Raw genomic sequence first — 15303 nt, 5'->3', positions numbered from 1 at the left:
CCATCCACATCTCAGGGCTGCTCGGCAGAAGATGGTACAATACGACTGCTAGCCATCCTCATCTCTTGCCTGCCTGGCAGAAGATGGTACAATACGACTGCTAGCAATCCATATCGCCTGCCTGCTCACCATAAGATGGTTCAATAGGACTGACTGCAGGACTAAAGAGAACGACTTGATCAAGTCACTCCAAATTTAGTTCCTGCGACCATGTCTGCCCAGGCGCTCCTGGCCGACGTGGCCAGGAGCACCTCGGACATGACGATGACGGCTACCAGTCCCATTGCACCGTCTGCTGCCACAAGGCAATGGGTTGCTGCTACTGTGTAGCAATGCAGTACCGCGTCTGCCAGCACCCAGGAGACATACGGTGACAGTGAGCTGAGCGGGCTCCATGCTTGCCGTGGTATGGCGTCTGCACAGGTAACTCAGGAAAAAAGGCATGAAACGATTGTCTGCCCTTGCTTTCACGGAGGGAGGGAGGGAACGGGGGCCTGACAATATGTACCCAGAACCACCCGTGACAATGTTTTAGCCCCATCAGGCATTGGGATCTCAACCCAGAATTCCAATGGGCAGCGGAGACTGCGGGAACTGTGGGATAGCTACCCACAGTGCAACGCTCCGGAAGTCGACTCTAGCCTCGGTACTGTGGAAGCACTCCGCTGAGTTAATGCACTTAGAGCATTTTCTGTGGGGACACACGCACTTGAATATATAAAACCGATTTCTAAAAAACTGACTTCTATAAATTCGACCTAATTTCGTAGTGTAGACATACCCCCAGAGGCCTTAACAATATGACTTAATTTTCTCTGCAAACATAGATACTATTACAGCACAAATAACAGGCACTGCAATCACAATGTCTCAAAGAATTCAATAAATATGAAAGTCATTCTAGGTGTGAAGAGGAGCAGTGTCTCAAAACAATAAATAAATCTGCCACCAAAAATATTGATGCTGTTGCAGGCACATATCTGGCAGTTGAGTGTATAGAACCTTGCAAGACCATTTTGATTAAAAAAATAAACTCTGGAAATCCAGAAAATCCTTCTAGGGACTGGTCCCCCCAGCTCCTGGGCAGCAGACAGAAAGGAAAATGGTTTGCTGCTCCATAAGACACTGTGTATGGGGGCCTGGAGAACTTCAGGCAGCAGCTAAGGTTTGGGCAAGGAGAAAAGATGAGGGGTTAAAAGTGGGTGTTACAAACATTAATCACTAGAGTTACTGACTAAAGCATTAACCCATTGTCACTGCCCATAACAATCCTGTACCATGATAGCCCCTCCAAGTTGTGTTGTTTGCAACCAATGTTTTATTTCTCCTCCTAATAGACTTCAGTGGTTGCCTAGTGCATTTACTCATATATTCCAAAGTACTTCAGATAGGTAGGTAAGAATTATCCTCCCCATTTTACAGATAGAGTTAACTGAGACATAGAGAATAGAAGTGATCTGCCAAGGTCACAGAGTGCATCAGTGGCAGAGTCAGGATTAGAACCCATGTCTCCTGATTTCTTTTCTTGGGCGCATTACCACACAGCTGCTAGCTATACACAAATTCCATGGAGATAGTAAAATAATATGCCACTGTACATCACAGGACGTATTCTGCTGTGTACTGAATTACTCCATACCAAACAGATCTGCTAAGGAGGGTTAGTTAGAATCATAACAGGTGGCAGACAAGAAACCAGTTGATGAACTAATCTGAAGAAGCACTCCATGAATCAAATAAGAAGCTTGTGAAAAGTCAAAGTCACTAGGACAAAGACAAAACAAGATTTATTTAAGTTTGCAATAATCTATTCTACTATAATTGTCCTTAATATCATAAGTTTTTGGTTTTTTTTTACGGGAACATAATAAAAGGGGGCCAGATTTTCTTATGGCATCTTAATAACAGCAGTGAGCAGCTTGGGTTTCCATAATGCTTTTCACTGAGTGGAACATCCTAAAGTGCTTTGCAAAGCATTTAATTACCAGTAATGCAGTGACTGCACTTCGCTGGCCTAACATTAAAGGCAGTATCAGTAAATGCAAAACTCTGTACCTTTATATTATAAATAGTAAGATTGGAAACCTTTCAGCTTCCATGAGGAAATATCATAGTCTCCTCAAAGGTTAATAAAACTCTAGCAATTTTGTAGTTGAATTCAACAATACCTTTGTGATCTTACAAAAGCTATTTTAATTGAAAAAATCTGATATGGTAAATTGGTGCCTGTAGCTCCAGCCCTAGAGTAGGTGCCTGTACAAGGAGCCGCATATTAACTTCTGAAGAGCTGCATGCGGCTCTGGAGCCACAGGTTGGCCATCCCTGCTCTAAATCATAACAAATTTGAGCCCAAAGGTGAACAATTGAGCCACACCGACACAATACATTGAAAAAAAAATTAAAATTATGTCATCTCTTGGGTTATAGGATTTTCGAGCTCAAATGAGTTTCCAGAGACAAACCATTATTTCCTGTATAGTCCATTGTGAGATGCTTTTTTACATTAATAAAATCCCTGTTCAGAAGGTCTTTGCTTTTTCAGTCCTAGGCACAGAGTATTTTAAATTCTTTTGTACCAAACCATTCATTTTATTAATCATCTCCATGCTGAAATGCATACAATCTGTAACCAAGTTCTGCACAACTGTATCTGGTCAAATTGCCAAAACTAGCTTTCCACAAAAATGCTTTGCTATATTATGTTCCAAGATGCCTCCTGATGAACTCTTATGCATACGATGAAACCTTCTCAGTTTTACAGAATGGCCTGCAATTCTGCTATTACATGAGATAACCACAGAAACAAATTTGTTAGTGACCTCTGGCATAATCCTCCAAAGTGACAACTTTTAAAAACCTTCGGATGCATAAAATCAGATCTTATCAGTTACATAAAATATTTATGGGGGAAAGACAGAAACTGCAAATTGTGTATTAGTCATTCAACAGTGCAGTTATGGCTTCGAGGGACACCTTATCAGCCATGTGTTTATATTTTTAAAAAAACTGCATTGCCTAATGAATGACAGTTTATTGAAGAAGAAATTCACATACTAAATATTAATTCTTGTGAGGCTGGACTCATGCTGGCTAGCCACAAGTGCTGGAGAGAAAATACTTTACTTCTCGGTTTCTCCAAATATTTCTGTGCAGTTCTATTAATGCACGTAATCTGAGTAATCACCACCCATAATCCACCATTTCATTATAATGTTGTTGTTGTTAGGTTTTTAAAGAATTGGACTCTGCCCCCTTACACTGAGTGGGACCTTAAGCTTTCTGGAGAAGGGACTGACTGTCTCTTTGTTCTGTGTTGTACAGTGCATAGCACAATGTGGTCCTGGTTCATGATTCAGGTTTCTAGGCACTTTGGTAGAACACGTAATAATAATTAATAAATTCTGTCAGTTGGTTTCAGTGGGACTGCTGATGGAGGAAGGTACTGTACAACTTACGGTTGCAGAATCAAGGTTAACCTCATACCTCTGAGAACCATAGCACACGGCTGCGTTCATTGGGGAGGTTCAGTTGTGTCCAAGAGCAGAATTTAGCTCACTGAGTGCAATAAATATTTTATGCATCGATAGATAAACTGGATTCTCTAGGGAAAAAATCATGAAGCATATGAGATACCCATGATGGTTAACTGAGTTACAGACAATAAATTCTTACATACGTTTGACTAATATGGTGACAAGTATGAGAGATGGAGGATGGCAGCTCAGGTGACTAGTGTTGGGTCGGACCATTCTGTTCCCCTGGAGATAACAAGATGCTGGGGAAAAAATGAGAAATTGCAGCAGTCTGATAATGCTTTATCATGCACTTGTCCAGTGTGCTGTAGTGAATTCTAAGTAAAGTACTTGATAATCTGCAGTAGTATAAGATCTGCTATCATTCGAGGCTTGCAGTAAAAGCCTTTCCACCGAAGTCTGTCTGAACAATTTGCACTGTAGTTTTCTTCTTAACTGGCTTCTAAAATGTTATAAATCCCTTGCCCCCAGCTAGGCTATGGGAATAAGGAAACCATGACTAAGAGCGCTGTAAAACTGCACCACAATCTTCTCTCTGTGATAGCTCTACACCATATTTCACCTGCTGAAGAAGAGGGTGTTTGAGCTAGTTAATGGCATGATGTGTGACTGTGCCTAAAATCCCCCCCCCCCCCCCCCAAGCATCATGGACCAAACACATGATGAATTTCCAACAGTCTTATTATTAATTAAACCTTACCAAGCATAGTTCAAGTCGGCATTTCAAGTATGGTTCTGTCAGCTGTACACACAGTAAATAGCACCTTATTACATGAGTAGTCCCATATTTTCCAATGAGACCACCTGTATCGTAAACTACTACTCAGCATGAGAAAGGGGGACAGAATCTGGCAAAGTAATTATAGTGTATTGTATGTGTGACATCTAATCTTGCCTCCTGATGCATCACTGATCAGATGTCTGCCTTCTAACTGTAACTTTTACAAGAATGGATTTGAGAAATTACTTAATATGTAATGAGTCTGAAAGAGACACATGTAATTTATATAGCCTTTAATATTAAACTATAGTTTATCTAATCAGAAACATATACTGCTAAGGTTTGTATAGCTTTGCAGGAAGGTTTTCGCCTCATTTTTATTTTTAAACAGCCATTGCCAGATATGTTCACAGAAAAATTCTTACCTGGAATATTAGTTCACTTTGTGCTGAGAGTGGCAGTTTTGCTTTTTTTTAGTATAAGCTTACAGTGCTCTTCAGCTAGAGAAGGAAAAATTGTTTGTTTGGTCCTCTGTTGTTCAAGTAAGGAAACTTGATTTACCTACTTATGGAAATTGGATTCTCTGATCCTTGGGACATCAGATGATCAAAAATAAAAGGATTATCTATTTCCTATGTGTAATCAGGGGCTTACTATTTTAATGTGCTATTTCTCAGCATTATCTGATATCACTCCTAAATTAATTGGAATCAGACATTTAAAGTAGATGACTTATTTTATGTGCTTACTTATAAACAGTTAATTCACCATTACCCATGTGCCAAAAATGGACAATACAATAATGGTCCATAACTACCTGTGGATAATTAATTTAATGAAGAGAGAGAATTATTTTCAGGAATCAGTACAGAGGAAAATAGTAATACTAAAGTGCATGTACCTTGGAATAGACTAAAGAGGTGATGGAATTACTCATCATAGCTTTTGTTATCCATTTAACACGTTTCATGATGCAGCATAGACAGCATTGGCTTTAGATTTCAAGCTCAGAACTGTGAGTATGAAAAATGTTATAGGTAAACTGTGTGTTGCTGCTCATCTCACATAATTCCCCAGTGCCTGGATAAAAACACATGCCATTTATAAATTCTGCTCTCACCTTCAAAGGACTTTACAGACTTTAGCTCGTTAATCTTAGCATCATGCTATTCATACAGTGTGAACAGATGTTCAAAAATGGGTATCTAACACTAGGCTTCTAAATCCATCACGGTGCATTCTTCGGAGGGTTTAAATTCTAGTGCAGACCAGCATGTTGCTCACTAACAGGCTGTGTGGTCCCTGCTAACACACGCTAATGGGATTACATTAATGCACACTAGGGAACTTCCTAGGGTCCACACTGGCTAGTTAGTGTGCACTAGCATGGCACATACTATAATTTACACCCCTTTGGTGTGAGTTAATGTACCGTGTAGACAAACCTTGGGAGTGTCTGAGCACCCAGTCAATGAGAGCTGCAGGTGCTCAGCACCTTTGAAAGTAACCCTACTTTTATTTGGGTGCCTGTGAATTAAAAAGCCTAATTTAGTTTTGACATTTTGGTGGATGTATTTTATATTTTGACCACCCTTTGATGTCACTAATGATGTTGAAATGCTCGAGTCATGGATATATTTGATAACAACTCTAAACTGGTGGAGCCCCCTAACTAGATCCAAATACAAGCTTAAGTGCTGGGGGGAGGGATAGCTCAGTGGTTTGAGCATTGGCCTGCTAAACCCAGGGTTGTGAGTTCAATCCTTGAGGGGGCCATTTAGGGATCTGGGGCAAAAATGGGTGATTGGTCCTGCTTTGAGCAGGGGTTTGGACTAGATGACCTCCTGAGGTCCCTTCCAACCTGATATTCTATGATTCTAATCATAGTGTCAAAAAAAATCTCCCTCCCTTGAGGCTAAGTTCCCTGAGGCTTCCGTTAACACACTCTGAACCTTCTCCCCATTGGGCTACTCCTGATGCCTCTTATCCAGGGTGGAGTCTAACACACTACACTACCCCAGAGGTGACAGTAATTAACTTGTAGCTATCAATAGGATTCCAGCAATTGCTAACAGGCAAGTTACAGCTACATCAACCTGTTAATATGAGTAATGGAGTAATATCCATTTTTCTGATGATAAAGTCATGGCAGTTTGACTACAAGATGGTGAGAAATGAATGGCATTGGCCCCCAAAGTTCTTGGGTCAAATCTTTCTTTACGAACACGGCGCTATTCCCATTGCAGGGACAATCTGGCATCCACAGGGATAGCTGGGCCCCTTTTGCTTTGTCTCGAATTCTTGTAACCATCAGCATGGGTTAGGAATGTTTTTGAGTTTGCCCAGCCCAATTATACTGCTTCTCACTGTGTCCAATTTTCCAGAAGAGCTGCATGGAATTTGCATTGTTCTTCTTTCTGAAGACCTAAGAAAGATGTATCTCCATCACTACCTGGAGCTCACCCTTCTAGTTCTCCTCTGGTAATCTCACAACCTCCCTACCTTTCTCCCTCTTCTTCTCAACACCAAACCCACTACTGACCTTACCTTGTCTCTCAACAAAACCAGCCCCTATTCTGCCATTACATATTGCTGCTCCTTATCACTGACCTCATTGTCCACTGTGTATTTGCATGGCATGTTCAGACTGTCATTCCTATCCTTTCCTGTCATTCCTTACCTTTCCAACTCCTCCTTTAAAATGGCACTATAGAGTAGGAAAAAGATTTAGGCACATTTCTAGTCTGCTGAGCCTTCTGCTCCAAATTTTGCATTTTATTCTGAATACTGTGCTTCTTGTGATCATTTGTAGCTCTTCCAAGAGCATTCCATAGTCCACAGGTTTTGCTCCTTGAACCTTGAGTTCACATTAGAACTCAAGTTTCCCAACTGTCCTTTCCATGGGACATACCTGGGGCCAGTGTTAACTAAGAGGCTGCTCTTTTATAATTATAGTTGCAGCACAAACACACCTCTTTTCAGTTCTACTTGTTTTTCATCGTTATACCACATTATTATTTTGTAAGTGCAAAAATTAAATTAGCCAGTAGTCTTGTGGAAAATAGTTCCTTTTGCTGGAAGCATCAGTGCTTTGCAGGACACATTTCTCAAGCTTCAACATCTCAGTATTTGCTGAGACGTGAAGTGGCACTGGTCACTGAGGAGACACAGCAAAGAATAAAGGAACTGTGCTATAGAGCTAATTCAGTAATAACGAGCTGACATAAGCAAAGTATAAGGTCTCTGGTTTCACTTAGTTCATTATGGATAGTACCTGATTGAACGGCGGATGCTTATGAAAGTAAAATGACAATGATCAAATAAAGAAGTCAGCATAACTTCAGCTAGTAATAACTATGTTTTTGTCCTCTGATGTGCACATACAATTCCCCCCCATGTTGGTGAATGTTGGACTCAGGTACCTGAGGCTATGATTTAGCTCTAAGGAGAATGAACAATGCTTATCCTACTCTCTGGTTTCATCTCTCTGTGGCTGCTGCGTACGTAACATAATCTAGTGATATTAAACCTGTGACTGTTTGCATGCAGCTCTCGCCGAATTCCTCAGGCTCTAACTGAGCTCAGCCAGAGTGAACAGAGAACCCATCACACGTTTGTGCATTACTACACCACCATTCAGGGGTGGAAGTGTCCTTTGTGGTTTCCAAGGCTGTGTACTGCTGTACACAGTGCTGGGCTAGAATGAACCAATATGAACTGTGATGCAGACTGTGCTACCACTATGTAAAAGACACTGCTGACAGAAATAATACTGTATGTAATTTATATTTGCCCATAAATATAGTAAAATAAAAACATAAAATCTTCACCATTCAGTGTAGGACTAAAATCAAATGTGAGCCAAGCGAGTCTAGAACTTAGAAGAGTTATCATGGTGATGGCACAATATGAGAACCAGGATAGGATAAGAGCGGTGATGCAACAGAAGTAAAAGAAATGCCATTCTGTAAAAAGATATACACAAAACTTCACAAACAAACTGAGGAGAGGGGTGCAAAAACAGAACAAGCAATGGCAGAATATACAGAGCTGTGCAAAACGTTGAGGAGAGGTTCACAGGGGACATACATATGTACATTGCCATGAACTAGGGGACAGTCAGGAGCTGGAATAATAAAAACATAAGAATGGCCATACTGGGTCAGAGCAATGGTTCATCTAGCAGCCTGTGTTCCAACAGTGGCCAGTGCCAGATAGTTCAGAGGGAATGAACAGAACAGGGCAATTTATTGAGTGATCCATCCCCTGTCATTCAGTCCCAGCAGTGAGAGGCTTAGGACACCCAGAGCATGGGGTTGCATCCTTGGCTATCTTAGCTAATAGCCATTGATGGACTTATTTTCCATAAACTTATCCAATTCTTTTTTGAACCCAGTTATATTTTGACCTTAACAGCATCCCTTGGCAACGAGTTCCACAAGTTGAGTGTGTTGTGTGAAGAAGTACTTTCTTATGTTTGTTTTTAAATCTTCTGCCTATGAATTTAATTGGGCAACCCCAGGTTTGTATGTTACATGAAGGGGTAAATAACACTTCCTTATTAATTTTCCCACACAATTCATGATATTATAGACCTCTATCATATCGCCCCTTAGTTGTCTCTTTTCCAAGCTGAACAGTCCCAAGTTTTTTTAATCTTCCGTCATATGGAAACTGTTCCTTATTGTTGTCCTTCTCTGTACTACTTCCAAGTCTAACATATCTTTTTTGAGATGGAGAGACCAGAACTGCACACAGTATTTCGGGGTGGGCATACCGTAGACTTATACAATAGCATTATGATATTTTCTGTCTTATTTCTATCCCTTTCTGAATGGCTCCTAACATCGTTAGCTTTTTTTGACTGCCACTGTACATGAACTTGTCTGGATACACTGGTACTGAAAACCACACAGGAAAAAAATATTCCAAAGAATGCAGTAGATCTTCTCTGGTATTACATCACATCAAGGCAGGTTTGAGAGGTATCAGCATTTTCAGACTGAATATAGAGATTGAAAAGGCACCTGGAAAATATTTGTTATGTGCTAAAACAGTGGTTCTCAACCAGGGGTATATGTACCTCTGGGGTTACACAGAGATCTTCCAGAGGGTACATCCACTCATCTAGATAGTTGTCTAGTTTTACAACAGGCTACATAAAAAGCACTAGTAAAGTCAGTACAAACTAAAATTTAATATGGACAATGACTTGTTTATACTGCTCTATATATTATACACTGAAATGTAAGTACCATATTTATATTCCAATTGATTTATTTTATAATTATATTGTAAAAATGAGAAAGTCAGCAATTGTTCAGTAATAGTGTGCTGTGACACTTCTTTAATTTTATGTCTGATTTTGTAAGCAAGTAGTTTTTAAGTGAGGTGAAACTTGGAGGTACGCAAGACAAATCAGACTCCTGAAAGGGGTACAGTAGTCAGGAAAGATTGAGAGCCACCGGACTAAGAGATGGGAGTAGAAAACGGAGCAAGAGAAACATCAAGTAAGGTTGATTCATTGTCTGGTGGCAGATGCATGAACATCCCCAGTGCAGAAACAAGTAAACAGCCTGAAGCGTGCACTAAAGGGAAAATAATCTAATAAAACTGGAAGAAAACACTTATTATTCTCATTGTTATTCTGCTGTGAAGGAAAGGTAACTAAGGAAACCTAGAGATTTACAAATGTACCAGCCTTCAGTCAAGAACTTATAACATTTGTACACAAGTGCTAAATAGGTGACCCTTATAACATGGCTCCCAGTCTGACAAATAGTCCCAAGATTCTGTCAGGATTCTTCAAGAGATTCCATCATCAGCTGATAAATTAATTAGAGGAAATTAAAACTATAAACCTACTTCTGTTATATGTCATTGTACAACTGAGAAGTTTTATTTCATCTCAAAATAGATGTCTTATAACCTATTCAAAGTCTAGCCTCAGGTATAAGTTGTAGTCAATTATTGTAAATATTCATGTTCATGAATGAACCTTATGCAAAGAATAATGACAAAAATCTACATAAATCAAGAAGATCATGTATTTACAGAGTTCTTCATAGCTTGTCTGGAAACCAAATTGGGATAGAAAATAAGTCAACTGACAGAATATTAGAATCAGAGTTATGAAATGATATTATACATGCAGTTCCTGTGAGTTAGGCTGATACATGAATGTGGGGCTGGAAAATTCAGCTTTCAGATCACGTCCCAACCATTTTCTTTAGCCTGTCAGCTAGCAGAGATGCTCATTTGTAAGGTGAGCAGACTAAATACATATACAAAATAGTCAGAAATAAAACCAAGAAATTTCCTGAAAAATTAAAGCACATAACCAGGCTGATAAAGGAAGAATGAGGAGTGCCAGAGTTGGTGTAGCATCTTAAAAGCTTTGAACTTTTCTATAGGAGTTGGAGAGTATCTGGTATGGACCTATGCTGGAACAGAAAGATTGACAAAATAGACAAATATTGTCATCAGAAACTTTATTATGTATTCCATATGTACTTGGCTGTGTGTGTTTGCATGCACAAATTTGTTTGTATTTTAGGTTTCAGAGTAGCAGCCGTGTTAGTCTGCATTTGCAAAAAGGAAAGGAGTACTTGTGGCACCTTAGAGACTAACAAATTTATTTGAGCATAAGCTTTCATGGGCTACAGCTCAGCTTATGCTCAAATAAATTTGTTAGTCTCTAAGGTGCCACAAGTACTCATTTTCTTTTTGCATTTTAGGTGAGTGATGTTTTACTTGTGACTGCATAAATGGGAAGAGTGCTTTTAATATGGAACCTGTGTGTTTATTTGGAACCTTGATTCTTGTGTGTGTGACAAACATCACACTTACAGACACACTTTTGGAACGAGCAGTGGCAATGAGATGAGGCTTTGGCATAATTTTGATAATGATACTATCTGAGATGGTCCCTGGTACTTTGAAAATGGAACAATCTCCCAACCAGGGAAAAGTGAATCCATAGAATGAGGTCCTGCATCTTGTTATGTTGAATGGGTTCCTTTCAGATACAAAGCAAAGATCTCTGTTCTTCTTCAAGTGATGGTCCCTATTGTATTCCACTGAGGGTTACACATGAGCACCATACGTTTGGAGTCGTATGCCAGGGTGCAAAGAGATCAGAGGGAACCTTTTCCCTCTGCACAAGCAATTGGTCAGGATCCCTCTATAATACGCAGAAGCATGACTAGGAGGAGCCGGGGTTAGTCTGCATACAATGATCCTTAGGGGCCAGGGTTGGAGGTCAGCAGGTGAATTTTTTTTCCTCAGCTGGTGGTCAATAACAAGCACTATTTCTGTTTTGAGTCCCTCTGGTGTCCTTTCACTGCAGTGTTTAGCACGGCCATTTCTTTGGACCTCTGTCTCTGACATCCTAGTCATTTCCATAAAAGCCCATTGTGATCTTATAAATAGGAGATTCTGGCTAGAGGAAAGGAATGAAGCTGAGAGCCAGATGAAGTCTTCAAAAACCCATGTTCTACATTTAGGCACACGTATTTATTAACAAAGAAACAGTGATGAAACCCTGAGACAATGCACGGGAGCAAGAGGAATTTATTCAAAACAAAATAATGGTCAGAATTTTCCCTCAGAGAAAGCAGGTCAAATAAACATTCATTCCCCATTATGAATTTGGATATTGAGCGTTGGATCCAGTTGGCAACAGAGCTCACAAATCTGAAACTAGGACATTTTATTCATATCTCTAGACCCAGAAGGAATCCAGCATTTCCTCCCATGTCTGTAAACATCCCTGTGAAAGAAGATTTTCTGTTCCTACAGACTAGAGGCATCCATGCAAATGTCTTGAAATTCTGCTCGAGTCAGGCTTCCCTCTAGCTTCTTTGTGCAGCAGAAAAGAGGAAAGTTGCACTTAAAACCAAATGTTTTCTTTCAACATGCTTATGTTTATTACAGTGTGCACTTGGTGCCACAGTCAAGGGTTAACTGCACCTCTGCACCCTCCAAAATCTCCTCAATGCACCACTTTAGGTCTCAGGCCTCTATCCATCACCTCCCTTCAGACCGGGGATTTAGGTTTGAGTTCCCCTGCAGTTCTCTGTCTTATCCTACCAGGTCCGACCTTAGTCAAGTTACTGTCTCTTAGGAATAATGACAGGGTTCCAGTGAGCAGTGAGTTCCAGTGAGCCTAAAATATGTTTATTTTAGGACAAAATGTTACAGAGAAAACATAGAATAAAACCATGCACAGTCTACACACACACTCTAAACTTTACAGGTGTCACCCATCTTCCACATGGACAGCTTGGCAGGTTCCAGTCTTTCACACCCTTCCAGCAGGGTTTTGTCCTCTTGGGTACAATCTCATGTAGGTTTTTGGATCAAAATAAAAAACACTTGGCCAGTTCAGGCTGACCTCTTATACCATGAGATCTTTCTTGGTCTGCTGAGTTTCTTGAACCCATCTGCAATTCCTCCTCCCACACCCCACTGGTGGCACTTCTCAAGAATTGTTTACCTGTCCTGGGACCTACAATAATTACTCTCCACCAATTTTAGTTCCTTGGTAACGCTACCCCATAGAGCTAGAATACATTCCGTGACTCACAGATGTACATATAACATTTTATAGATACACTTTTTGTATCACTAATCCTGTTACCTATAGCATCTGGCACATCTCAGTAGAATAGTTTTTTGAAATATCCATATTTTCACTGGTTTCAGAGTAACAGCCGTGTTAGTCTGTATTCGCAAAAAGAAAAGGAGTACTTGTGGCACCTTAGAGACTCAAATAAATTGCTCAAATAAATTGGTTAGTCTCTAAGGTGCCACAAGTACTCCTTTTCTTTTTGCATATTTTCACTGTTTCACATCTGTCACACTCTTCCTTCCAGCCAGTTTTACCTGTTCCCATTGAGCCCCTCAGATACAAACACTCTTCCCTCACCTCTGGAAATGCTGTTGGTCTAGCCCTGGAATATCACCTACATTGGAGAATCAACTGATGGCAGATTGCATCTCTTTGACCAGTCTTTGTTAACATGCTCACAGGACAGTTCTTCACAGCCAGGTTTCTCAGACTCATAGGAAATTATGAAGTTTATGCCTTTCGAGCTGACAATAACTTACTTAGACAAAGAAAATTATGTAATGAGAAATGTTGGGGATCTCTTGACATCAGACTATAGTTATATTTACTCTTTGTATTATGGTAGTGCTTAAAGGTCCCTGGAATGTAGCAGCTGCCTCCCTTGTACCCTCTTGTGGCCTGGGGGCATATTACAGGCAGCCTGCCTCAGTTTTCCATCATGAACTGTTCAAATAAAACTTCACCCAGGCTTTTGGTGGTCAAAAAAATGCAGAGACTAGATTGGTTAATATAAAATAAACTCCAGACAAAACTCAAAATCCCAGAAAAAAGTCCATCCAAAATTCTACCCAAAACAAAGGTTTCTCTTTCTCTTCCCAGGCTTTCCTTGCTTTGGCAGGACACTCCCAAGCGCTAACTGGCTGGAGTCTCAGTCCTGACTCACTGCTAGAGCCTGCTTACTCCTAACAGTTTCTGATTCCTGAGCCTTGCCTCTTCCTGCTGCTGTTTTATAGAGAAATCACCTGATTCCTCCCAGGTGTGGCTCCTTCAGTAATCAAGGTTGGCTGGCTCCAGGCCTTCCAGCCCTAGAGGGGAAAGCATCCTGTTACAGTTTGGATTGGGTCCTCATTGAGCTGGGCACTACACAGAAATAAAAGACAGGCCATGATCCAAAGAATTTAAAATCTAAATAGGGACAAGATGTAATAGGAGGGTGTAGGGTGTATGACACAAGGGACATGGAGTAGGAGGATGAAGATAACAGTAAAAGGAATGCAAGGTTATATATTCTTAGCTGGGTGTACGATTTGGAAACTCCACAGTTTATTATTTTAAGATAAGCACATAGGTTTAATATAAAATTATAAATCATGCATCCAAATACAGTTAACTATCGCACTCTGCAAAGGGAATGCAAATGCAAAGTGCACACGGTAAGTATTCTGGTCATTTAAAAATAAGACACTTGTAACTTAATGTGCTAACTATACCCCAATTTTCAACCCATTTATTTATCTATCTTCTAATGGCAAAACAGGATTTGTGTGAGCCTGAATGTCAATGTACAGAAATGTTGATATTGTCAGCAAATGTAATGTCTTGACATTACAGCCTGAATGCAATGCTGTGGTGTCTGTTGGTGCACAAAAACAGGAAAGAAATTGCAGCAGCTGTAGTTTCATATCAGATGAGCTGCCTGAAGGATTAAAAAGAAAAGGAGTACTTGTGGCACCTTAGAGACTAACCAATTTATTTGAGCATAAGCTTTCGTGAGCTACAGCTCACTTCATCGGATGCATCCGATGAAGTGAGCTGTAGCTCACGAAAGCTTATGCTCAAATAAATTGGTTAGTCTCTAAGGTGCCTTTTTCTTTCTGCGAATACAGACTAACACGGCTGTTACTCTGAAACCTGAAGGATTAAGTTTATCAACTAGAGTACAATATACGGTACAGAGTATGTGCATGAGGTGTTCCGAACAGCTCAGGAGAGCACTCCCTGCCGCAAACCCCTGGGATACAAAGCCATTTTCATGCTTGAGTTACCACAATAGGGAGCACTTTAGTGGATGGGTGTAGTTTCTTTTAAACTGAAAAAAGATTCTTGCACAAAACATCAATGTAAAAACTAAGAATGCATGAATCATTTAAAATTGCTCCCCATCTTTTCTCCTGGCTGCGTTCCTCTAGGCCTTAACTCTCACTAGAACTGTTACTGCAATAAATGTTGTTTATATTATAGTAGTGCAGGATTGGACTGCTTTGTGCTGAGCACTGTACCAACACAGTGGGTGAAAGGCCATGCACAATGAGCTTACAACTGAAACAAATAAATATACGCTTTTGGTCGTCTTCTCTCCATTGTTGAGATGGGGAACTGAAGCAAAAAGGAGCTCTGAATTAGCAAACATCATACAGGGAGCCTGGGTCAGAGCAGCAAATTGGATCCAGGTCGCTTGAGTCCCTGGCACAGTCTTA

At 40.3% G+C, this 15303-nt stretch overlaps 1 protein-coding gene across 12 annotated transcripts in view; it reads left to right on the top strand.

Annotated features, from left to right (window-relative positions):
• Window positions 1-15303, top strand: part of LOC140902052 (leucine-rich repeat and fibronectin type III domain-containing protein 1-like protein) — a 264710-nt gene that overhangs the window by 137356 nt on the left and 112051 nt on the right. The window contains exon 1 of one of the 12 annotated variants that reach the window (XM_073321682.1): window positions 45-423. The exons of the other annotated variants lie outside the window; for them this stretch is intronic. The gene's annotated coding sequence lies outside the window, so the exon portion shown is untranslated. Of the gene's footprint in view, window positions 1-44; window positions 424-15303 lie in introns of those variants that run through there. 12 annotated transcript variants of the gene reach the window in all.

Source organism: Lepidochelys kempii, chromosome 23 (genome assembly GCF_965140265.1).
Source record: "Lepidochelys kempii isolate rLepKem1 chromosome 23, rLepKem1.hap2, whole genome shotgun sequence".
Taxonomy (NCBI): Eukaryota; Metazoa; Chordata; order Testudines; family Cheloniidae; genus Lepidochelys; species Lepidochelys kempii.
The sequence above is the reverse complement of the archived record's forward strand: the minus strand, read 5'-3'. Positions and strand labels throughout refer to the sequence as shown.